Source organism: Oryctolagus cuniculus, chromosome 2, assembly GCF_964237555.1.
Source record: "Oryctolagus cuniculus chromosome 2, mOryCun1.1, whole genome shotgun sequence".
In the NCBI taxonomy this organism is placed as follows: domain Eukaryota; kingdom Metazoa; phylum Chordata; class Mammalia; order Lagomorpha; family Leporidae; genus Oryctolagus; species Oryctolagus cuniculus.
The window spans coordinates 144,999,356-145,025,196 of record NC_091433.1 but is presented as its reverse complement, the minus strand read 5'-3'; the positions used below and the strand labels follow the sequence as shown (position 1 = coordinate 145,025,196).

At 38.6% G+C, this 25,841-nt stretch overlaps 1 non-coding gene across 1 annotated transcript; it reads right to left on the bottom strand.

Moving 5' to 3' along the window:
- Nucleotides 1–1,718: 1,718 nt before the first annotated feature.
- On the bottom strand, nucleotides 1,719–1,825 carry LOC127490400 (U6 spliceosomal RNA). The gene has a single exon (XR_007918362.1). It is a non-coding gene; the product is annotated as a U6 spliceosomal RNA (small nuclear RNA).
- Between the last annotated feature and the right edge of the window lie 24,016 nt (nucleotides 1,826–25,841).

The following is a 25,841-nucleotide window of genomic DNA, read 5'->3' as shown; positions in this document are numbered from 1 at the left end:
CTTTAAAATGAGGTTTTGTATTATTTTTCATCGTGGCCTTAGGTGTACCTTAAGGAAAGTTACTGAGGTATAATGTAAGCATACATGTAAGTAAAACCGAAAAATCAAATGGCAGCAATATACAGGAAAATAGATACCTGATTCTTTCAGTTCTAATTCAAATTTGGATTCATAAACCTCTCTGAAAGTTCCATAGGAAAGTACAAAAGGTATATTAATGTATTTTCCAGATATATTGATTCTCTTTGATTTCCCCACATGTCTAACATGTAATGTTTTACTGTTTTGAATGTTTATCATTTTTAAAGGCATTCCTATCAGTATGAATGATTAAATAATGATACCTTCCTGACTATTATTCAAAACTTAGGGAAAAGAAATAATTATTTTAAAAGATAAAAATATCTGTATTCATTAGAGGAGTTATCTAGGCAAAAGAGAATTTAAGATGAATTGTCATAGAGGGAGAATACGTTATTTTACAGTACATCCTATTTTACTTCATCATATTTATCTTTGATCAAATTGTGTTACTGCATATTCCTTAAGGGAAACAGAAATTTCAATGTTTTATATTTTATGCAGGCAAACCTGTCTGAAGAAAAATCTTGAGAAAAGCGAAGTCAGTCTCAAGAGCAGATGCTCAAATGATGTCTAATTAAATTTTCACACACAGATTAAAAGGATATGCTAATACCTGTGGGTACTCAGGGAGAATTTGTAAAGGCAACTTAGTCCAAGTTTATAAAGTATTGAGAGATGCTCCTGGATTCTACCTGCTGCTACTCTAAGAGCCAAGGTGGTGATACCTTGTACACTGATGCCCAAACTGATGCACACTGAACTACCTGAGAAAATTTTTAAAAAGAATCCTAATGCTCATTGCTCTAGCTACTCATGGCATTTTGACTTGACAGATAACAGACATGGAATGTGACTTGGCATCAGGATTTTCATAGCTTCCTAAGTGATTCCAGGATGTCTAGTAGTAGTTCTTAAATTTTACTGTGCATTTACATCACCTGGGAACTTGCTGAAGTGCAGAGTCTGATCAAGTAAGGCTGGATTGAGTCATAAGCTTCTGCCTTCCTAACAAAGTACTGGGTAATGCCAAAGATGCTGGTGCTTAAACAACCCTTTGCATGGTAAAGTACACAGACACTGAAACACCACCACTAAATTAAAGTTCTTAAACACATACCACTTACCCCAGTTGAATACTGTCTCAAGGCACATGTGAGACTGGTCTCAGAACAAAAGAGCGAAAAGCAATTTCCATTATATTATTCTCTCCTTACCTATCAAATGACTTTTCCATAGCCCTTACAAATCTGTGATAATTCGGGCAATTACAAAATGTATCTCTCTTTCAAACACAGTTCTGGAAATCTCATCTTCCAAATGAATTTGACTTTTCTACACCTTTCTTTTAATTTCTCTTAAATCCATGCAATGAAGTACTAAATTTTCTTTAATTTTTGTCATTATAAATGGTATAATGGCAAGGTCAATGTTTCATATTTCTTCAGCAAAGGCTAAGGACATATGAGTCTCGAAGAATGTTTACTCAATAGTGTTCAAATATATATCAGATATTATACAGACAATGAAAGCACTTGGCCCAAGAAGTTACATTGCAAGAAAAATGAGTTCTATATTCTGCTGCTTAATTCAATGCAACTTATATGGAATTGAAATCTATATTATATTTATTTTTTTTAAATATGGAATGCTTCACGAATTTGCATGTCATCCTTGTGCAGGGGCCATGCTAATCTTCTCTGTATCATTCCAATTTTAGAACATGTGCTGCCAAAGCGAGCACTATACTATATTTCTTACAAAAACAGTAACATATAGTATCAGCTGCCTATTGGATTTTTCTTCAGGATCTCTAGACTACTAAATATCTACACAATATATATCCTATGCCAGTATCAAATCTGAAAATCAAATCACTACAAAATCATGGTGGTGCAGTGGGTTAATCAGTTGGTTACAAGGCCAGCATCCCATGTCCGAGTGGTGGTTCCAGTCTCAGCTCCTATCCTTTGGATCAAGCCCACTGCTAATGTGCATGGGAAAGGAGCAGAAGATTGTGCAAGTACTTAGACCCCTGCCGCCAGTGGGAGACCCAGATGGAGTTCTTGGCTCCAGGCTTCAGCCTGATCCCACCCTAGTGGTTGCAGTCATTTAGGTAGTAAACCAACAGAAAAAAATATCTCTTTTTCTGTCTCCCTCTCTTTCTGTCATTCTACCTTTCAAATAAACAAATCTTAAAAAAAAAATCTTTATGGACCTTCAAATCCTCTTCCTCCCATTAATTTAAACAAATACTATCTTTTTAAGCTTCATGAATTCAGTTTCTGTGGTATGATTTCATTAAAATGAAAATATTCCAGAGGAGGAACATTTCTAGAATGTATTCGTAGGAGTTGTATTTCTGCAAATGTAAATGCAGAGCTGAGATTGAGTACATTGTAGTAAAGGAATACAGGAGACTATGGCATGATGAGGTACATGGCAGTTTCCCAAAGACCTCATGTCCCCAATCTGACTCTTAGCAGGTTAATTAGAGCTTCTATTTGAGCATCAACTTTGAATACAACAAATTTATTCCATTAATGTAAGTTAGGATTTGCTTTTTGTCCACTGTATTTCTTCAGCAAAGGTTAAGGACATACACAGCTCTATAAGGTAATTATAATAAAATCTAAAATTTTTCCAGAGAAGAAATTATACTGAAATTACAAAGAGAAATGATAGAAAGCAATGGAATGACTTTATCAAAAGTAGGTAGAGTTAGTATATAAGGTATATTGCAAAGATAACATAATTAATTACTTCTCTCCTGTGAAGTTAAGATAATGCTGCAAAAGTGCCCATGACAGTGGAGATGACATGAATCTCTGATCCCAGTGAAGTACTCCAGAGTTTGGTCATATTCATGAGACTTAGTATTACTTTTCTATGCATTCTTTAGTTTTCATTTTAGAGCCTTTATCATTATGCAAATTATTAAACTGCAAAGCATGAGCATTTAACTTTCTGTAAACATCAACTTCATAAAGCAGTTAATTTCAATCTGTATATAACAATTTCTACATACGCTATTATCATTTTTTGAGTTTTCTATTAAAAACCTTTATGACTCGGGCCGGCGCCGCGGCTCACTAGGCTAATCCTCCGCCTAGCGGCGCCGGCACACCGGGTTCTAGTCCCGGTCGGGGCGCCGGATTCTGTCCCGGTTGCCCCTCTTCCAGGCCAGCTCTCTGATGTGGCCAGGGAGTGCAGTGGAGGATGGCCCAAGTGCTTGGGCCCTGCACCCCATGGGAGACCAGGAAAAGCACCTGGCTCCTGGCTCCTGCTACCGGATCAGCGCGGTGCGCCGGCTGCAGTGCACCTCCGCGGCGGCCATTGGAGGGTGAACCAACGGCAAAGGAAGACCTTTCTCTCTGTCTCTCTCTCTCACTGTCCACTCTGCCTGTCAAAAAAAAATAAATAAATAAAAATAAAAAATAAAATAAAATAAAATAAAATAAAATAAAAAACCTTTATGACTCAAATAGGAAGAAGAAATTGAGAGCAAAACCCCTAGAAAACCCTTACACGGAAATAAGATTGAACCAACAGCAAAGGAAGACCTTTCTCTCTGTCTCTCTCTCTCTCACTGTCCACTCTGCCTGTCAAAAAATAAAAAAAAAGAAATAAGATTGAATCAATACTCACACAGTCCATTAAAAAAAATAAGAGAATCTCAGAACGTTTTTGATCAAAAGCTCTTACACCAGGGCTGGTGTTGTGGCATAATGAGTTGAGCCACCGCCTGCAATGCTAGCATCCCATGTGGGCACCAGTATGAGTCCCAACTGTTCCACTTCTGATCCAGCTCCCTGTTTATGTGCCTGGGAAAGCAGTGGAAGATGACCCAAGTAGTTGGGCATCTGATCCCACTTGGGAGACTCAGATGAAGCTCCTGGCTCCTGGCTTCCACCTGGCCCAGTCCCAGCTATTACAGCAATTTGGGGAGTAAACAAGCAGACAGAAGATCTCTCTCTCAATCTCGATCTCTCTCTCTCTCTCTCTCTCCCTCTTTCTCTCCCTCCCTCTATCTCTTTCTCTCTCCCTCCCTCTCTCTCTCCCTCTCTCTCTTTTCCCCCTCTATCCCTCTGTAACTCTTTCAAAGAAATAAAATAAATCTTTTAAAAGTACACCTATGAGGGGCCAACACTGTGCCATAGTAGGTAAAGCCACCACCTGCAGTGCTGGCATCCCATATAGGTGCTGGTTCAAGTCCTGGCTGTTCCACTTCTGATCCAGCTCTCTGTTATGGCCTGGGAAAGCAGCAAAAGATGGCCCAAGTCCTTGGGCCCCTGTACAAGTATGGGAGACCCAGAAGAAGCTACTGGCTCCTGGCTCCCAGCTTCAGATCAGATCAGCCTAGCTCCAATCATTTCAGCTACTTGGGGAGTGAACCAGCAGATGGAAGACTCTCTCTCTCTCTCTCTCCACACCCCGTGTAACTTTGCCTTTCAAATAATTAAAATAAACCTTTAAAAAAAAAGTACACCTATGAAATCATGGCCACAATCAGGATATAATGTGCTTCCATTTCCATTCATTATAGTCGATTCTTACTTCTGCCCCAAACCAGAAAGCTGTAGATTTCTTTTTGGTTCTCCAATATCTTAATTTGCATTTTGTAGAATATTTTATGTATTTGTCAAAATTCATCACATTATACACTTTGAATGTATAGAATGTGATGGGCAGAGATTATTCTTCAGTAAATTTGATAAAATAAATTTTAAGTTTTAAAGAAATCAAAAAGTTTGCGCCACTTACACAAAGTCCTGTTCAGTCTCCTACAATCAACCACATGGTCCTACCCCATATCTCTTTCTGAAGAATGAAGAAAGTCTTGTGTAAAAGCGGTTGATGAGTTTCTGAAAAATATTTTTCTGCTTTAGCCAATGGAGGCCTCAAAAGATAAATAATCTTGATATCCCTAAGGTAGCTTTTTCTGTATGTCAATCCTTATATGTTTATTCAATACAAATATGAACAAAAGGAAATAGATGGCATATAATTTCCCTAATTTTAACATCTTGGTAAAACTAGAAGATCAAACACATACACACATACACACATGATGAAAAATAATACTTCTGGCCAGCGCCGCAGCTCAATAGGTTAATCCTCCGCCTGCAGCGCTGGCACCCCAGGTTCCAGTCCCAGTCTGGGGCGCCAGATTCTGTCCTGGTTGCTCCTCTTCCAGTCCAGCTCTCTGCTGTGGCCCGGGAGTGCAGAGGAGGATGGCCCAAGTCCTTGGGCCCTGCACCTGCATAGGAGACCAAGAGAAGCACCTGGATCCTGGCTTCAGATCAGCGCGGTGCGCTGCTCCGCAGCGGCCACTGGAGGGTGAACCAACAGCAAAAGGAAGACTTTTCTCTCTGTCTCTCTCACTGTCCACTCTGCCTGTCAAAAAAAAAAAAAAAAAAAAAAAAAAAAAAAAGATAATACTTCTAAGTGAAGAATCTATTTATTGATAAACTCCAGGAAAATGTCATCCAAGTCATCGTTAAGAAATCAGGGACTGTAGACTCTCTTGTCATGTTCTGAAAGTGGTATTATGACATAAGAAGTCAGTTCCTTGCTTTATTTTTTACTAACACAAGAGGTTTTACTGAGCTACTGCTTGGAGTTAGTATCTCTAAATACACCTATTGTAAATGTAATCACTGGGACTAGCACAGCGGCATCACAGGTAAAGCTGCTGCCTGCAGTGCCAACATTCCTTACAGGCATTGGTTCATGTTCCAGCTGCTCTAATTCCAATCCAGCTCCCTGCTAGTAACCTGGGAAAGCAGTGGAAGATGGCCCGAGTACTTGGACCCTGCTACCTTCATGGAAGAACTGGAAGAAGCTCCTAGCTTCTGACTTCAGCTTGGCCAAGCCCCAACCATTGCAGCCATCTGGGGAGTAACCAGTGGATGAAAGATTTCTCTTTCCTCTCTATAACTCTGATTTTACAATAAATAAATAAATAAATCAGAGTCACTCTGCACTTTACTTTGGAATTTCAGCATTTAAAATTATTTTCTTAAAATAGACTTCACATATTAAAATGTGTGCTTTCTCTCTCTCTCCCCTTGCTCCCTTTTAATCTTTGATGCTATTGTCTAGTTAAAAAACTCCTTCTTGGCCACATTGTTGTCAAGTAATGAAAAATATAGTCTAAAAAAATATAAACTGTAGGCAAGTTAGAGTTGATAAATCTGATCTCATTATGATTAAACACCTTTGATATCTTGACATTTTGTACTCAATAATTCTTCTGAAAGATATCACTATCAGAGCCTTCATGTAGCATTCTGGTATGTTGAGGAAGCAAATATTGCAAAGTTGCCAAAAGACCAATTCCAATCTAATTAAGACTTTCACTGCTTCAGTGAAGGCTACATAAACACTCTGTTAATATTCACAGCAGCAACTCTGTCAATAACTCCCCCAGAATCTTCAAATTTATAACAGAAATCAGCAAACTATTGACTTCCTGACACTGATAGATCTATCCAGATTCAATGCCTTTTTTGTCTCGCCTCTGCCCCAAAAGAGGGCACAAATGCCAATTGCTCTGCTCAGCTCCTAAACATTGAAGGATCATTATTCAAGTATGGCTGGCATTCCTGGTCATTAATTATAATCTTGTGCACATATGCAGTGTGATTGCAGGAAATAATCAGCTTTGTCTGCCAAATTGGCAACATTTAGAAGCTAATTTGTTATGACACAGCATCAAAGATATTTAAACAACAAACTCACGGCTCTATTGCTCTGCATACATTGTCATAATATCAGATAACATCTTTTAAAAATAGTTAACATATCCAGAGGGAGGTAGTATAGATCCTTGAACTTTTTTTCAAGTGGAATTATCAGGAAGAATTAGTACGTGCCCAATCCTAGAGTTCACATCTCAGGGACTACCATCCAGAATGACTGCCTTTTAGGGGCAACTGATTTAGATTATCCAGAAAAGCTTTAGCTGTCAGTCTAGAACTACTTAAGTGGGCATTGGAAGGATAATTCTAAGTATGCTAAGAGCAAAGGTTTTGTTTTGCCTTTTTTTGGGGGGTTGGGGGGTGGATCGTTAGAATTCTGTTACCTACTTGACTGTAAAATCAGTGCAGCAGGTTAATAAAACTGGTGTTTATTATATCAAAGGACAGTGTTAAGCTAAGTTTGCTCATTCTACACCTAGTGTTGGCCCATTCACTGCAGAATAAGAACACTAGATTTGTTAATATGAGATGCACACTGCATGTCTCTTTCCCTTCCCTAACATTTCATTCTGGACAGACACAGTTGTCTTGGACCAATGTTTCACATGGTCAATGTCTTTCCGCCACCACTTCCTTTCATCTATATCAGCTGAACCAAGCCCAAGGCTTGTGCTTCATCCTTCTGTGCTCTTCTTAACCCTAGCACCACTCCCCAAATATACACATTTATAATTTTTGTTTCATTTCTTTTGAATACTGATTTCTTTTGAAAAATCTAGATGACTAGTTACTTTTATAACACTTTCTTTTTAAATGATCTTATTACCTCTAAAGATATTTCTATTGGTTCCTTGTTTATACCCAGAAGTTTAGTCTACATATAAAACAATGGGAAGAACATACCTTTACAAAGGAAAAGTGCAAACGGTTGTTTGGGTGAGTTTTCCCCCACTCCAGATGCATTCTTCTGCATGAATATCCAATTTGGTATCTCTCTACTCTTTTATTCACCCCATCTTGATTGAGAGAATAAGTATATATGCAGCCCCCCCCTTTCTTCTTTTCAAACATGCATCCATGGAAGTTCTCCTGTTCTACCTGGGCAGCTGTTTACTCCCATCAACAAACTGAAGGCTTACTCAAGTCCGGTGTTACATGTCATGGGTTGGTTGGTGCTATGGATTGAACGTGTCTTCTCCAAAATTCAGATGATGCAAATGTGGCAGTGTTAAGTATAACCCTTCAGACGTGATGAGACCATGAGGGGTCCTCCGTTGTAAACGGGATTAAGGTCCTTATAAAAAAGAAAGAAGCTTCATGAAGCAGAGCACCCACAGATAGCTGGCTCTGGGAACACCTCTGCCTCTGTGGACCTCTCTGTGGACCAGGCTAACAATGCAGAGCAGATCCTCTGCACCCTGACTGTGGGAGCCTTGTTGTGCTGAGATTGTGGGAACTCTGTGACTACATGACAGGGTGCAGGATGTAGTGGATCTCTGGGCTATCACTGTGTCTGGTGCCTGAGGCTCAGAGCTCCCTGATGGCCTAGTGTGTGCAGAGGGATCCATGCTCACACTGAGGGCCACATAAATCTCTAGCAGCACAGTGAGGGTTATAAACACTGTGGGCTAACACTGAACATTGATCACCATGGAAAACAGGAGGTGAGGGTGTGATTATGACAGAGGTGATCGTACTGTCTCCCCCTCTGACAATAGAGGAAATCTATCAGGCCCAACTTGAGTGTCACCCTGGATACTACCCAACCCTTGAGCATTGACCAAGGCTTCCTGGCCACACCCAGCACATGCCTCTGGGTATTAACTGAAAAAGCAGACACTCCACTAAGCCATAGAGGAATAGTTTAAATGTACAAACACAAGGCCAGTGCCACGGCTCACTAGGCTAATCCTCCACCTGCAGCGCTGGCACCCCAGGGTTCTAGTCCGGGTCGGGGCCGGATTCTGTCCCGGTTGCCCTTCTTCCAGTTCAGCTCTCTGCTGTGGCCCAAGAGTGCAGTGGAGGATGGCTCAAGTGCTTGGGCCCTGCACCCCATGAGAGACCAGGAGAAGCACCTGGCTCCTGGCTTCGGATCAGCGCAGTGTGCCAGCCGCACGCAGCACGCCAGCCGCAGCAGCAATTGGAGGGTGAACCAATGGTAAAGGAAGACCTTTCTCTCTGTCTCTCTCTCTCTCACTGTCCACTCTGCCTGTCAAAAAAAAAAATATATATATATACATACACACAAACACATCAGAAGAAAAACCAACAAGTATTTCCACAAATATCTAAAAATAAAGTCAGAAATTCAAGAAACAAGATTAAGGAAGACAACATGATTTCCCAAAGGAACACAATTGTTCAATATTAGAATGTGAAGACAAAGTGATGGATGAAATTCCTGAAAAGGAATTCAAAAGAATGATCATAGGATTACTCAGAAGCAATAAGAAGTAAATTCATGGGTTAAAGAAATCCACACATGACATGGAGATTTTGAAGAGAAACCAAACTGAAATATTAGAATTGAAGAATTCAATTTGCAAAAAAAAAAAAAAAAATATATATATATATATATATATATATATATATATATATACTGTGGAAAGCCTTAGAGATAGACTTGGTGAGTGAGCCAGAAGAAAGAGTATCTTAGATAGAAGACAGTTCTTTGGAAATATCTCAGACCATAAGAAGGAAAAGGAGAAGGAGAAGTTAGAAAAGATAAAAACTTTGTTCGAGATTTATGGGGAAACTATCAAACAACCCAACATATGGGTCCCAGGATTTCCTGAAGGTGAGGAAACAGGAATATATTAGAAGGCCTGTTCAGTGAAATAATTAGAGAAAACGTCCCTAATTTAGAGAAAGAATCATCAGATATTACTACAAACAGCTATATAGCAACAAATAGGAAAATATAGAAGAAGTGGATAAGATCCTGGACATATAATCTACCAAAATTGAGTCATGAAAACATAGACGATCTAAACAGACTGATAATCAAAACAGAGATTGATTCAGTAATTAAGACCCTCCCAACAAAGAAAAGCTCAGGATCAGATGGCTTCACAGCTGAATTCAACCAGATCATTTAACCAGACTAAGTGGAATTTATCCTGGGGATGCAGGGATAGTTCAACATTCACAAATCAATACACATGATACATCATATTAACAAAAACAGAAGAACAAAAACCATATGATTAATCAGTAGATGCAGAGAAAGCATTTGATAAAAAATAAAACAACCTCTCCTGGCCAGCGCCATGGCACAGTAAATTAATATTCCACCTGCAGTGCTAGCATCCTGTATAGGTACCGATTCTAGTCCCGGCTGCTCCTCTTCTAATCCAGCTCTGTGCTATGGCCTGGGAAAGCTGTAAAAGGTGGCCCAAGTGCTTGGGCCTCTGCACCCACATGGGAGACTGGGAAGAAATATCTGGCTCCTGGCCTCAGATTGGCGCAGCTTCTGCCATTGTGGCCATTTGAGGGGGTAAACCAACAGAAGGAAGACCTTTCTCTCTGTCTCTCCCCTCACTATCTGTAACTCTAACTCTCAAATAAATAAATAAAATTTTTAAACAATCCTCTCATGGATGGTCCAGGTGCTTGGGCCCCTGAACCCACATGGGAGACCAGGAGGAAGCACTTGGCTCCTGGCTTCGGATCAGCGTAGCACCGGCCGTAGTGGCCATTTGAGGGGTGAACCAATGGAAGGAAGACCTTTCTCTCTGTCTCTCTCTCATTAACTCTGTCAAATAAAAAAAAAAAAAAAATTAAGTCCTCTCACAATGGAAACCTTAAGCAAATTGAGTATAAAAGGAACATTCCTCAACACAATTAAGGTAATTTATGACAAATCCACAGCAAGCATCTTATTGAATGGGAGAAAGTTGGAAGCATTTCCCTAAGATTCAAAACCAGACAAGAATTTCCACTTTCACCATTGCTATTAATTATAGTCCTGGATTTTAGCCAGAGCAATTAGAAAAAAAAAAAAAAAAGAAATCAAAAAGATACAAATTAGAAAGGAAAAAGTTAATTATCTTTCTTTGCAGATGACATGATTCTAAACATAGGGAACCAAAGGACTCCATAAGAGACTATTGGAACTCATGAAAGAGTTTGATAAAGTGGTAGGATATAAAATCAACACTCAAAAATCAATAACTGTTCTATACACAGGCAAATTCATGGCTGAGAAAAAAACTTCTAAGTTCAATCCAACTCACAATAGCTACAGAAAAAAATTAAATATCTTGGAAGAAATTTAACCAAGGATGTAAAATATCTCTAGGATGAAAATTAATAAATATTAAAAAAAGAAATAGAAGACACAAAAAATGGAAAAATCTTCCATGGATTGGATTGGAAGAATCAATATCATCAATAATGTCACACAACCAAAATCAATTTACAAATTCAGTGAAATCCCAATCAAATAAAAATGACATTTTACTCATCTATAAAAAAAGATACTAAAATTCACATGAAAACACAACAGATCTTAAATAGCTAAAGCAATCCTATATAATAAAAACAAAGTTGGAGGCATTATAATATCAGATTTCAAGGCACAATACAAGGCAGTTATAATCAAAACAGCCTGGTGCTGGCACAAAAATAGACATGTAGACCAATGGAACAGAATACAAACTCTAGAAATCAATCCATGCATCTTCAACCAGCTTATCTATGACAAAGGAGCTAAAATCAATCTGTGGAGAAAGAACAGTCTCTTTACCAAATCATGTTGGGAAAATTGAATCTCTATGGCAGAAATATAAAACAAGACCACTACCTCATATCTTATAAAAAATCAACTCAAAATGGATCAAGGATCTGAATCTACAACATGATACCATCAAGTTACTAGAGAAAAACATTGGGAAACTCTGCAACACATTGGCATAGGAAAAGACTTTTTGGAAAAGACCCCAGAAGCAAAGACAGTCAAAGCAATAATTGACAAATGGGATTACACCAAGCTGAGAAGCTTCTGCACTACAAAAGAAACACAGCTGCATGAAGAGGCAGCCAACAGAATGGAAGAAAATATTTGCAAAATATGATAAAAGATTAATATCCAGAATCTATAAAGAGCTCAAAACTCAGAAAAAATCCAAACAATCCAGCTAAGAAATGGGCAAAGGACTTGAACAGGCATTTTTCAAAACAAGAAATTCAAATGGCCAACAGACATGAAAAAAATGTTTAGGATCACTAGCTACCTGGGAAATGCAAATCAAAACTACAAAGAGGTTTCACTTCACACCAGTTAAAATGGCTCTCATTACAGAAATCAACAATAAATGCCGGCAAGGATGTGAGAAAAAAAATATTCTAACCCACTTTTGGTGGAAATGTAAACTAGTATATCCGTTGAGGAAGATAGCATGGAGATACTTCAGAAAGCCAAAGACAGATCTACCATATGACCTGGCGATTTCACTCCTGGCAATTTATCCAAGGTAAATGAAATCAGCCTATGAAAGAATTATCGGTACCCCCATATTTATTGTAACTTAATTCACAGTTGTTAAGATATGGAATGAATACAGATATCTATAAACTGATGACTAGATAAAGAAAATATGGTATACATATACACAATGGAATACTATTCAGCCATAAAAAAGAATGAAATTCTATCATTTACAACAAAATGTATGCAACTAGAAACCATTATACTTCATAAAATAAGCAAGTCCCAAAAAGACAAATACCATATGTTTTCCCTGATCTGTGGAAACTAATAGAATACCAAAAATGTTATGTATAGGAATAAGTTGATATTTTGAGTTTTGATGATTGTTTATAGCCCTTATCTCTACTGTTGAGGAATAGTGGTTTTTGTTTTTGTTTTTTTCACTTCATACTATTTGTTGAACCCTTTACTTAGTGTAGGGTTAATCTTATGAATATAAAGTAAACTGAACGTAGGTCATTGTAAAAATTAAGAGGAAATAGGGGAGGAAGGAGAAGGAAGGGTAGAAGTGTGGGCAGGAGGAAGGGTAGGGTAGGAAGTATCACTGTGTTCCTAAATCTTATACATGAAATACAAGAAATTTGTATATCTTAAATACATTTTTTTAAAAAAAACTACCTTGTTTGTAGTATATTTATCAGATCCATTTTCTCTCAGATTAAGTGAAGTTTTCAAACTTAGTATTTTTCTTTTTTTTTTTTATTTTTTGACAGGCAGAGTTAGAAAGAGAGAGAAACAGAGAGAAAGGTCTTCCCTTTTTCCGTTAGTTCACCCCCTAAATGGCCGCTATGGCTGGTGTGCTGCAGCCGGTGCGCTGCGCCGATCCAAAGCCAGGAACCAAGTGCTTCCTCCTGGTCTCCCACACGAGTGCAGGGCCAAAGCACTTGGACCATCCTCCACTGCCTTCCCGGGCCACAGCAGAGAGCTGGACTGGAAGAGGAGCAACTGGGACAGAAACCGGCGCCCCAACTGGGACTAGAACCCAGGGTGCCAGCGCCGCGGGCAGAGGATTAGCCAAGTGAGCCGCGGTGCCAGTCTTAATATTTTTCAATAACAATATTGATATTATTTTATATTTATTTTTACCTTCATGTTTATTGCAGCTGAATTCACAATATCTAAGATATGGAATCAGCCCAGATGTCCATCAACTCAAGACTGGATAAAGAAATAGTGTTCTATATACACTATGGAATACTACACAGAATTTTTTTAAAAAAATGAACTCCTGTTATTTGCAACAAAATGGATGCAACTGGAAACCATTATATTTATTGAAATAAGCCAGCCCCAAAAAGACAAATTCTCCCTGATCTGTGGTAACTAAGAGTACCTAAAAGGTAATCTATAGAACTGAAATTTACACTTTTTGAGATGTGATGATTTTGAACAGCCTTTGTCTCAACTGTAGAGGAACAGTGTTTTTTTTCTTCACACTATTTATTAAACTTTTTACTTAGTGTAGGGTTAATTTTATGGGTATAAAGTTAACTAAAAATAGGTCTTTGTTAAAAAATGAAAATGAGAATAGGAGAGGGAGAGGAAAAAAGGGTAGAGTTGAGAGCAGGATGGATGGTAGAGTGGGAAGAATCACTGTGTTCTTAAATTTGTTTACATGAAATGCATGAAATTTGTATACCTTAAATAAAAGGTTTCTTGATAAAAATATTTTTATTTATTTGAAAAGGAGAGGGGAAGAGAAAGATATCTTCTGGTGAGGCTAACATGTAGGGAGGCTTGTGACTGACTAGGGTTATATCCAACTCGCTGGCAAATCCATTTAATACTAGCTATACCCTCCAGCTTGCATTTTACCAGTAAAAAAGTTAATATTTTGGCAACCACTTGACAATTCTTTTGTTTCACAATTTTTTTTCAGAACTTTATTGGTAAGAGGCTTTCAAAATGTACAAGTTAAAGCAATTTGTACAGTCATGAAGAAAAACTACCAAAATAGAGTTCAATAAAATCAAATATTTTTTCTTCAGTTGAAATTATAAATTTTTTAAAGACTTTTTTATTTGTTTGAAAGGGAGAGATACAGAGAGAGGAGAGGAGAGGAGAGGAGAGGAGAGGAGAGGAGAGGAGAGGAGAGGAGAGGAGATCTTCCATCTCATCCACTGGTTCACTCCCCAAATGGCCCCTGTGACTGGGGCTGGGCCAGGCTGAAGCCAGGAGCCAGGAACTTCTTCCAGGTCTCCAATATAGGAGTAAGAACCCAAGTACTTGGACCATCTTCTGCTGCTTTCCCAGGCACATTAACAGGGAGCTGGATCAGAAGTGAAGCAACCGGGCCTCAAACCCATATGAGATACCAGCATTATAGGTGGAGGCCTAACCTTCTATGCCACAGTGCTGGCCCCTTAAATAGCAAATTTGGGCACAGAATTGGATGGAACATAATCTTTTTATCACTCTCATCAGCTCTGCTTGGTTTATTAGTTATATTATGCTTAACAGAAGAACAAATACCTTAATTGCTACATTTTCCTCTTCTCTTTTGCTGAATCTGCTGCTAGTCCCAAAATAAGAATGGCTCAGTCAAGGACCTCTTCTGATCTTTATGAGATCTCATCTAATCTCAGAGTTTAAATGTCAGCTAAATGTATATCTTTGAACAAGGTTTCTCCCTTGAAATAGATATGTATTTATGCCAAATGGCTACAAAATACTTCTGTAAAACTAATATATATTTTCAACTTAATATACACAAAACTGAATTGCAGATCTTCCTGCGCAGGTCTACTCTATGCACCCTGTGAGGAAACTGATATGTAGGGGCCCTCATGAAGCAACCAGTGGAAAACAACGTCCCTCCAACCCTCCACCTTTGTGAGACTGCCAGACCTTTGGAAGGCCAGTTGGGCCTCTAGGGACATCTTTAGGGACAAAATTTGGGATTGTCCCTGCCCACTGTGGAAGGAACTGGACTGTAGGGCTAGTTATACTCAGATTAAGCTTCATAGTCAGATTCTTTGCAGTTTTTAGCCTTAGATATAAGTTACTTAAAGTTGTGAGCTTCAGAATACTTACATGCAAAATGAAAATAACATCCACCTAACAGAGTTGCTACAAGTATTACAATTCTGTTAAAAAATTCACAGGGTGCCTGGAAAACGCTAGGAGTTTATTAATTTGTAATTTATCTATCTTCATTCCATTAAATCTAATTTCCTTTAGCTCAAATTTTTTAATGAAAATCTTCACTACATTTTGGTCTTTTATTGTTAAGCTTTATTTAGATTTATTAGAGACAATTTCTTTCTCCTACTTTTATGGTAAAATAAAATTTAAAATTTATACTATAAATAAGATTTTTGTATGCTGGCCTGGGAGACACACTATCATTTTTTAGTATTATATCTATATGAAAACTTGTTAAAGATGATTCCAAATAACTGACTTCCAAATAAGTTTGATGGGACCAGTTCTCTAATTGAGAATTTGCTATAATTTACTGATGGACTCAAAGATTCATAAAGAGGCTCTCATATGATGGGACAAATTTCATAAAGCAGGGCTTTCATAATGCCTATACTTACAACAAGGAAGGAGTAGAAAAACAAATGAAAGGAAGAAAACTAGAGAAGGAGAGTAAATAGAGAAGAAACGCACTGTTTCCAAAACAGCCATTACAGAGAAACCTAAAAACTTTTCCAAATCTTTTCAGGTACATCTTAATTTATACTCTTTTTTTGCAAAAATTACACTAATTTTAGTAATGTAATTTAACTGGCATTTTATATTTGATATTGACAGTCAGAATCACTTGAATTTACAGTTTGATTTTTTTCAGTAATAGTGAGGGAGCAATAATCATACTTACTTAGAAGGATCAATATAGATGATCCCTAGGTGGACTGTCTTCACCTTCTTATTCAATGTTGACACAGACAACAGTTTCTGTTACTTTTAACATTTACTTGAACCATAAAAACAAAACAATTAAAAACAAAAGCCTCTTTTAATTTGCTTTGTTATTGATTTTTTTTGTCGATGTACAATCAAAAACATATGTTCAAAGGCAAAGTACAAATTAAGAATTAAAGAAAGGACAAGGACAAAGGTCTCAGAGCTCTTGGCTCCTTGCCTAGGAGCAGATTTGGAAACCTAAGGCAGCTCCTTACCCCCTGCACTCTTAGGTCTGCTTGGTCCCAATCCCTGTATTCTTCTCTGCCTTACCTTCTGCATTCTTTTCCAACCAATCAGCCAACAGTGAGGAAGGCCCACTGAGTTTGAAAAGCCCCTGAATAAGTTCAGCCCTGCCCCCACTCATGGCCCTTACCTGGCTATGCTATGTAAACCCAGTCTGTAAGTAAATTCTTGCTCTCTGCCAGGTGTTTTCACTTGAATAAATTCCTTTTGGCTGTGAGTTTGTATCCCACCTCCTCTGTTCTGCCCCTCTTTCCTTACAGATAAAGTGATATTTACTTTGCAGTAATAATTTTTAAAGATTTATTTATTTTAAAGGCAGAGTGACAATGGGAGAGACACAGAGACAGTGGAGAGATTTCCTCATGCTGGCTCACTCCCCAAATGGCGGTACAAAACCAGCTCTGGGCCAGGCCAAAGGCAGGAGCCAGGAACTCTGTTTTGGTCTCCCACATGGATGGCAGGGGCCAAAGCACTTGAGCCATCTTCTGTGGCCCTCCCAGACACATGAGCAGGAAACTATATTGAGAGTAGAGCAGCCAGAACTGGAACTAGCACTTAGGTATGGGATATTGGCATCACAAGTGGTGGGTTCAACCCTCTGTGACACAACGCCAGCCCTGTGTTATCTTTTTTTTTTTTTTTTTTTTTTTTTTGACAGGCAGAGTTAGAAAGTGAGAAAGAGAGACAGAGAGAAAGGTCTTCCTTCCATTGGTTCACCCCCAAAATGGCCACTACGGCCGGCGCACCGCACCAATCCAAAGCCAGGAGCCTTGTGCCTCTTCCTGGTCTCCCATGTGGGTGCAGGGGCCCAAGCACCTGGGCCATCCTCCACTGCCTTCCCGGGCCACAGCAGAGAGCTGGACTGGAAGAGGAGCAACTGGGACAGAATCCGGCACCCCAACCGGGACTAGAACCCTGAGCGCCAGCGCCACAGGTGGAAGATTAGCCTAGTGAGCCACGGCGCTGGCCCTATGTCATCATTTTAAACTTAACATGCTTGATGTAAAATCTTTAGGGCAGCATATTTAATTCTTTATTCTAATTGGAATTGCATCTATTTTAGGAATTTTATTTAAATATGCATCTCCCCTAGCAACAGGAAAATGCAAAATTATATTTGACTAATTTCTGTATAGGTACATTATCAACATTAAGGTATTACTTCAGCCTATGGAAGACCCAAATTTCAAAATTAAGTGGCAGGAATCTCATTAAAAATGTGTACGTTTGAAGGAAGAAAATCAAAATCAGAAGATAAACACAGAACATATTCTGAGCATTGAAAAAGCCTTATGAGCTCTTTCAAATTAATTTTGTATTTGGTATGAAATACATTTTGAGATACAATTTTTATTTAGATATCCATTTCACACTTCATCCTAATTAAAGAGTAATTCAAATATAGTAAAATCCATAGATCTTAATTGCATAGTTCAATGACTTTTAACAAACAAATATACCTGTGTGGCCCACATTTAATCAAAATATAGAATTTGTACATCAACCCATAAAGTTCTGCTATTCTATTCAATACACTTGCCCTCTCCAAATGCAATCACTCTCTGAGTTTTGTGATCAGAGGGTAATTTTGCTTGTTTTAAAGTTGATATAAGCACAGTCATGTGGTATGTATTATTCTCCATGCTAACATTCATCTCAGTTGTATATCTGGAGTAGAAATGCAAGCTAGTACTACTTATTTAAAGATCATCCTTTTCTCACTGAATTACAGTGGCAACATGGTTGTAAAATATATGTGAATATGTGTGGATCTATTTATGGCCTTTTAATTCTGTTTCCGTTCCATTCTATTTTCTACTCTTATTTTCACTCCACATGGTACTACTTAGTGCAGTTTCAATGGAAGTCTACATTTAAACTAATGTGATTCCCTTAGATTTGTTTTTCTTCTTCAATATTGCTTTGCCTGTTATTAGTCTTTACATTTCCACATTTGCCTGTCAATTTCTACAAAAATCCTACTGGGATTTTGATTACATTTTCACTGAGTATATGGCTCAAACAAGAGATTACAGTATTGAATCTTACAATTCTAGAATATGGTACATCTCTGTATTTATTATCATCAATTTCTCTCAGCAATGTTTTGAGGTTTTCAGCATAAAGAGATTGCATTTCTTTCATCAGATTTATTCATAAAAGTTTAATGCTTTTGGTGCTGTTATAAATGGCATTTGAAAAATGGAATTACTGGAGTGGGCATCTAATTCAGCAGTTAAGACACTGATTAAGACGCCCATGTCTCATATCAGAGGACCTGGGTTCAATGCCTTGTTCTGGCTCCTGAATCCAGCTTCCTGCTAATGCAGAATCTGGGAGTTGTCAGTGATGATGTAAGTATTCAGATCACTGCCACATATGTGGAAAAAAATTCCTCCTTGCTCCTGGCTTTGGTCTCAACCAAAATATGATGTCACTGGCATTTGGGGGTATAAACCAACATATAGAAGCTCACTCATTCTCTCTGTCTCTCTCTCTCTCTTTTCTCCTTCTCCTCCTCCTCCTTCCTCCCCCACTTCCCCCACAACCCTCTTTCTCTTTTTCTCCTTCTGTTTCTCTGCCTCTCAAGTAAATATTTAAATTTAAAAATTAATAATCCATTTTTGAAATTTCATTATCCAATGTTTCTCTAATCTACAAAATTCTTGGACAAGACCCCCAAATCACAGGCATCAAAGAAAAAAAAACCTAAACAAATGGCACTACATCAAACTCAGAAGTATTTGAACAGCAAAAGAAATGATCAACAGAGTGAAGAGACAGCCAACACAATGGGAAAAAATATTTGCAAACCACCTATCCAACAAAGGATTAATATCCCAGATATATAAGCAACTTAAAAAATTCAACAACAAAAATAAACTAATCCAACTGAGAAGTGGGCAAAGGTCTTCAATACACAGTTCTCAAAATAAGAAATACAAATGACCAACAAATATATGGAAAAAATGCTCAACATCACTAGCCATCAGGGAAATGCAAATCAAAACCACAATGAGATATCACCACATCCCTGTGAGAATGGCTAAAATCCAACACACAGAGAGTAACAAATGCTGGCAAGGATGTGGAAAAAGGAGAACACTTACACATTGTTGGTGGGAAAGTAAATTAGTGCAGCCACTGTGGAAAACAGTGTGGAGATTTCTTTAAAAATTAAAAATAGACGTCATATAACCCTGCAATCCCACTACTGGGTGTATACCCAAAAGATAAAGAAAATATAGTATATATAAATAATGAAATATTATTCAGCTGTAAAAAGGAATGCAATTCTACCATGTGCAGCAAAGTGGACACAACTGGAAGACATTATGTTGGGTGAAATAAGCCAGACCCACAAAGACAAACACCACATACTCCTACCTTGTATGTGGGAGCTAAACTTTTTTTCTTTTTGACAGGCAGAGGGGACAGTGAGAGAGACAGAGAGAATGGTCTTCCTTTTGCCGTTGGTTCACCCTCCAATGTCCTCCGCGGCCAGCGTGCTGCGGCAGGCGCACCGCGCTGATCCGATGGCAGGAGCCAGGTGCTTCTCCTGGTCTCCCAGGGGTGCAGGGCCCAAGTACTTGGGCCATCCTCCACCGCACTCCCTGGCCACAGCAGAGAGCTGGCCTGAAAGAGGGGCAACCGGGACAGAATCCGGCACACTGACCGGGACTAGAACCCAGTGTGCCGGCGCTGCAAGGCGGAGGATTAGCCTAGTGAGCCACGGCGCCCGCCAGGAGCTAAACTTTTAAAAACAAACTAAAAGAAAGAAATGTCTGCATGCTTCACATTTCTACACATACAGTTTTTTTAAAATTTTATACCTTTGTAAAGCAATGGTTAAGAATATTATACTACTACAGCTTTAATGATCTGTAATTACTTTAAAATTTACTGTTTACAGGATTGGCGCTGTGATGTAGCAGGTAAAGCTGCTGTCTGTGGCACCAGCAAACCATATGGGCTCCAGTTCAAGTCCCAGCTGCTCTACTTCTGATACAACTTCCTGCTGATGTGCCTGGGAAAGCAGCAGAGGGTGACCCAAGTGCTTGGGCCCCTGCACACAATGTGGGAGACCTGGAGGAAGCTCCTGGCCCCAGGTTTTGAGTTGGCCTAGCTCCGGCCATTGTGGCCTTTTGGGGAGTGACCCAGAAGATGGAAGATCTCTCTTTCTTTGTCTCAATGTCTGTCTCTCTATAAATCTGCCTTTCAAATAAATAAATAAACCTTTTTAAAAAAATTTACTGTAGATGTGTGAAAAGGTCATTTTTCCATTCAGTTATTGTTTATATCTATTGTCTATATTCCCACTAGAGTCTTTTCATTTTTACTTGTTAAACTTCTTATTCAATGAAGTGTTAAGCATTTTTACCGTAATGTAAATTTGAAGTATATTATCTCAAAAACTAAAAAAAAAAGAAAGAAAAGGTAGGAAGAAGAGGGGGGAGGGGGAAAGGAATATAATTATGTTCTTAGAATGTACCTAAAAAATCACATTGAATCTGTTAAAAACTAAATAAAAATTTTAAAAATTAAAAAAAAAACATAAAAAGACCACATACACATACAAAAATTCCTAAATTCACTTAGTAACTCCATTAATTTGTTGGTAAATCATACTGATTTTATTTGTATACAATCTTATTAGCTAAAATTAATGACAGCTTTATGTTCTCCTTGCTGTGTGACTTTTTTTTTGCCTTACTGTTTTAATTAAGATGACCAGTACATATTGAATAGAAGTGGTGAGAGTGGACATAATTGTCCTATTCCCAAACTAAGGGAGAAGGTTTCATTATTTTACTGTTAGGTATGATGGTAACTATAGGGTTCTTTTGTTCCTAATTTGATGTATTTTTTCAGACTAAATAACTTTAACTCCATTTCTAGTTTATTAAGTTTTTTTAAGTGAATATTGGATTTCATCAAGCATATTTTCTTCATATTTTGAGATGATGGTGTGATTTCCCCTCCTTTATTCTGCTAATGAAGTGAGTTACATACCTTAAGAGTGATTTTTGAGTGTAGTAAATTTCTCTTGGGCATTAATATTTGAACCTAACTCTTGAGTAAGATGTACATCCACTATAATGAAAGTGCCTATTTTTGTAATATTTATTTTAGATAATATGTTATAATATAATCACGTGGTAGATAATTTAAATCATCTCTTGTAACTCACTTTTGTCTAATAAGTTGTGGACAAAATGTTGGGTGAACTCTTTCATTATTTCATCTTTCCTGACAGCAGTGGGGTCAGGAGGGACACCCTGCGCAGACTTCAGGAAAGGAGTGTAACATGGAACAAAAGGAGCTTCCTTTGGTGGGATAGATGAGCTGTCCATATAGTCCTCGTGTGCTTATCTTCAAACTTCTGTGTGTAATACATCCCCTCTTCTTTATGGTTGAGTTTCTACTACATAAAGCCAAAAATAATCCTCTTTGGAAAAGAATCTATTTTTAAGCTCTCTTTCACATAAAATAAGTTCAAACAGGGCATAGAAAAACAGATGGAATGATATACACTTAAAACTAACAAGGAGCTATGCCTGGCTTGCAAAAATATGGTTGATTATTTTTCCTCTTATTCTTTATAATTAAGAAATTAATGTCGCCCCTGTTTTGGTCCTTTGACTCCACACATGCCCTCCATGAATGAGCTTTATCACAGAGCATTTCTCTTTTCTGTCCTGGAAACTGGAAATGCAAGGTGCCACAGTCTTGGGATGAACCTTTGACCAGTGACAGAAGGAAGCTTGTTGACAAATAACTCTCCTCCCTTACCACCTAATGGACTGTCTCAAAGCACAGCTTCTATGGGTTCATGTGGACATCACAATGGGATCTCACCACCAGTTGTGCTTGGGAGTGGCCACTCAACAATGCATCATCCATTTTTGCTCTCCCTTCTTTCCTATTTCACTGCCTTGTCCTTCATTCCTTTTCCCTAGGATTGGCTCCCTGATATAAAGGAACAACAAAAGTCCTCTGCTTTACACTCTACTTTCTGAGTAACCTAAACTTAGGCAACATATTCTGCAGTTTTTTCTTTAGAAAATATTTATTAGAAAGAAAGAGGTGCACAGAGTGAGGGAGAGAGAGCACCCCCATCCACTGGTTCACTCCCCAAGTGCTCTCAGCCCAGAGTGTCAAAGCTTGGAGCTGAGAATTCCATTTAGGTCTCCTATGTGGATGGTAGGATCCAATGACTTGAGTAATCACTGCTCCTGCCCAGGTTGTACAAGAATCTAGAGTCAAGAGCCAGGATCCTGTACAGAACCCAAGTACTACAATATGGGACATGGTAGTCTTAACTGCTATGCTAAACAACTGCCTTTATATTGCAACATTATGGGTTCCTCATCATTCATAGATGTCAACAAGTCAAAGAATTATCAAAAAATCTTTTTGCTAATGGTTTTAAAAACATCTCCACTAAACATTTTAAATTTTAACCATATCTTCCTACTCTGAACCAGTCATGATTATCCAGGAAAAAAAAAGTCCTTACACTTTCTAAATCGAAAAAACAGACTTTTCTGAATAACAGATTCCATTACCATTCTTTCATGAGTTACTTGGGTTGTATATGTATATATTAATTTTTAAAATCTTCTTTATTTATATATTTGAAATGCAATGTGACAAAGAGAGAGAAATAGAGAGTGTGAGAGGACAAAGAAATCTTCCATGCTCTGGTTTACTCTCCAGATGCCCAGAAATAGCCAAGAAAGACCAGGAGCTAGGAGCCAAAAATTCAATCTGCCAAGTGAGTGGCAGGACCCAAGTATTTGGGCCATCATTTGATGCCTCTCAGGTACATTAGCAGGAAGCTAGAGCTGATACTATGGCATAGCAGATTAAGCTGCTGCTGTAATGCCAGCATCCCCATTGGGCATTGGTTCAAAGTCCTGGCTGCTTCATTTCCAATCCAGCTCCCTGCTAACACACCTGGGAAAGAAGCCAGCATTGTGGCACAGTGAGCTAAACTGCTGTCTACAGTGCTGGCATCCCACATTGGAGCACTTGTTCAAGTCCTGGCTGCTCTCCAACTTCCTGCTAATGAGCGTGGAAAAGCAGCAGAAGATGGCCCAACTACTTGGGCCCCTGCTATCTATGTGGGAGACGCACCTGGATGGAGCTCCAGATTCCTGATTTTAGCCTGGCCCAGTGCTGATTTTTTTTTTTTTTTTTTTTTTGACAGGCAGAGTGGACAGTGAGAGAGAGAGACAGAGAGAAAGGTCTTCCTTTGCTGTTGGTTCACCCTCCAATGGCAGCCGTGGCTGGCGCGCTGCGGCCGGCGCACCGCGCTGATCCGATGGCAGGAGCCAGGAGCCAGGTGCTTTTCCTGGTCTCCCATGGGGTGCAGGGCCCAAGCACCTGGGCCATCCTCCACTGCACTCCCTGGCCACAGCAGAGGGCTGGCCTGGAAGAGGGGCAACTGGGACAGAAAACGGCGCCCCAACCGGGACTATAACCCGGTGTGCCGGCGCCGCTAGGCGGAGGATTAGCCTAGTGAGCCGCGGCGCCGGCCTCCAGTGCTGATATTTGCAACCATTATTGGGTGAACCAGTGGATGGGAGGTCTCTATATCTCTGTCTCTCCCTCTCCCCATCTCTCTGTAAATATACCTTTCAAATAAATAAGATAAATCTTTTTTATGTATATAATTATCACTATACCTAATGAATACATAATTTATCTTTAATAAAAATTATACATGATACATCTTGGATTTTTTCAATTGAAATCAGAATACAAATATTAAAAATATTTGTTGGCCAGTGCTGCGGCTCACTAGGCTAATCCTCTGCCTTGCGGCGCCGGCACACTGGGTTCTAGTCCCAGTCGGGGCACCAGATTCTGTCCCGGTTGCCCCTCTTCCAGGCCAGCTCTCTGCTGTGGCCCGGGAGTGCAGAGGAGGATGGCCCAAGTGCTTAAGCCCTGCACCCCATGGGAGACCAGGATAAGTACCTGGCTCCTGCCATCGGATCAGCGCGGTGCGCCGGCCGCGGCGGCCATTGGAGGGTGAACCAACGGCAAAGGAAGATCTTTCTCTCTGTCTCTCTCTCTCACTGTCCACTCTGCCTGTCAAAAAAAAAAAATTTGTTAACTGAGCAGTACATTTAAAACCCCCCATTTAAGATACATACATATTGGTGCTTACTTTTAGACTTGAAAATCAGTGTGTTTAGAAATGTGCTTTAAAATTCTGCTCTTTCTATTGATTTTTAGAAGTGAATCTCAGTTACATGAGAGATTCTCAAATGGACAATAGTCAAAGCATTAAATGATAGCAAATGGTTTCACTAAAGGCTAGGTTTAAGTGCATAATGTAAAAGACTTGATAGAATTGTCTATTCTGTCTCAAATAGACTTCTCAATCTTTTACAAGTCTGAATTTAATTCACATATCTTTAGTTTACAACATGATGTTATTAAAATTACTAGCTAAGTGGGACAAACTGCTTTAAATGTTATCATTTACAAAGTATCACCACAAAAGCTATAAGCATATCTAATATTTACTAAAAGTTTTCATGTGACAAGATCAGATACTTTATTTGGATTATTTTTTTTCTCACCATAATTCTTTATCCCCATTTTATAGATAAATAAAATAAGGACAAGAAGTTTTAAGTAAATTACTCTGAAGTCTCATAGTTAATAAATTATGGAATTTGAATTTGCACTCAGGACATCTGATTTCTTGCCTCAAATTAATAGGAACTTTTAAATTCTTTGCTGACCAAATTCTTTCTTTTCTAGTAACAACAGCTGTGACATGCTTCGACAGTTTTCTGAGAAGTTATAGTTGTTATCTGGTATATGTGAATGACAGTTTAATAAGTAGAGAATCAGCACATCTTCCAGGTGATAAGCTCAACACCTGGGTAATAACAGACATTTTCTATTAGAGACTTAAAAGCACCAAGGAGTTCTAAGACAGGCACACCTTCTTGTATTACAAGCACTTACTCATGAAGGTAATAGATTTGTTCCAAAAATGTTTCTATTACTCAAAATGTTTTTGAGAACCTCTTTGGGAACTGTGTTTCAGAGTAGCTTCTGAGCTGCAAAATAAAATCTTTACCATTTTTTTTCTTTTTAAATCAGAAGAATGTCACAAAACTTCATCATCAATTTTATCTCTAAGACTTCACTCCAACTCAAATTCTACTCTCAAGAATCAACTTTCATCACCAATAAAGATAATCAAAAGAATCTATGACAGGTCTTGGATGGAATTCTCATGATATTTTGTGGAAAATCAATGACTGATGGGATAAAATTATTTATTTAGGGTATGTAATCTTTCTAATGAGATTTTGACAACAGGAATGATCTTCTGGTCATGTCTATATACCTAGCTGTGAGCAGTTGTTGAGATCCATTAAATA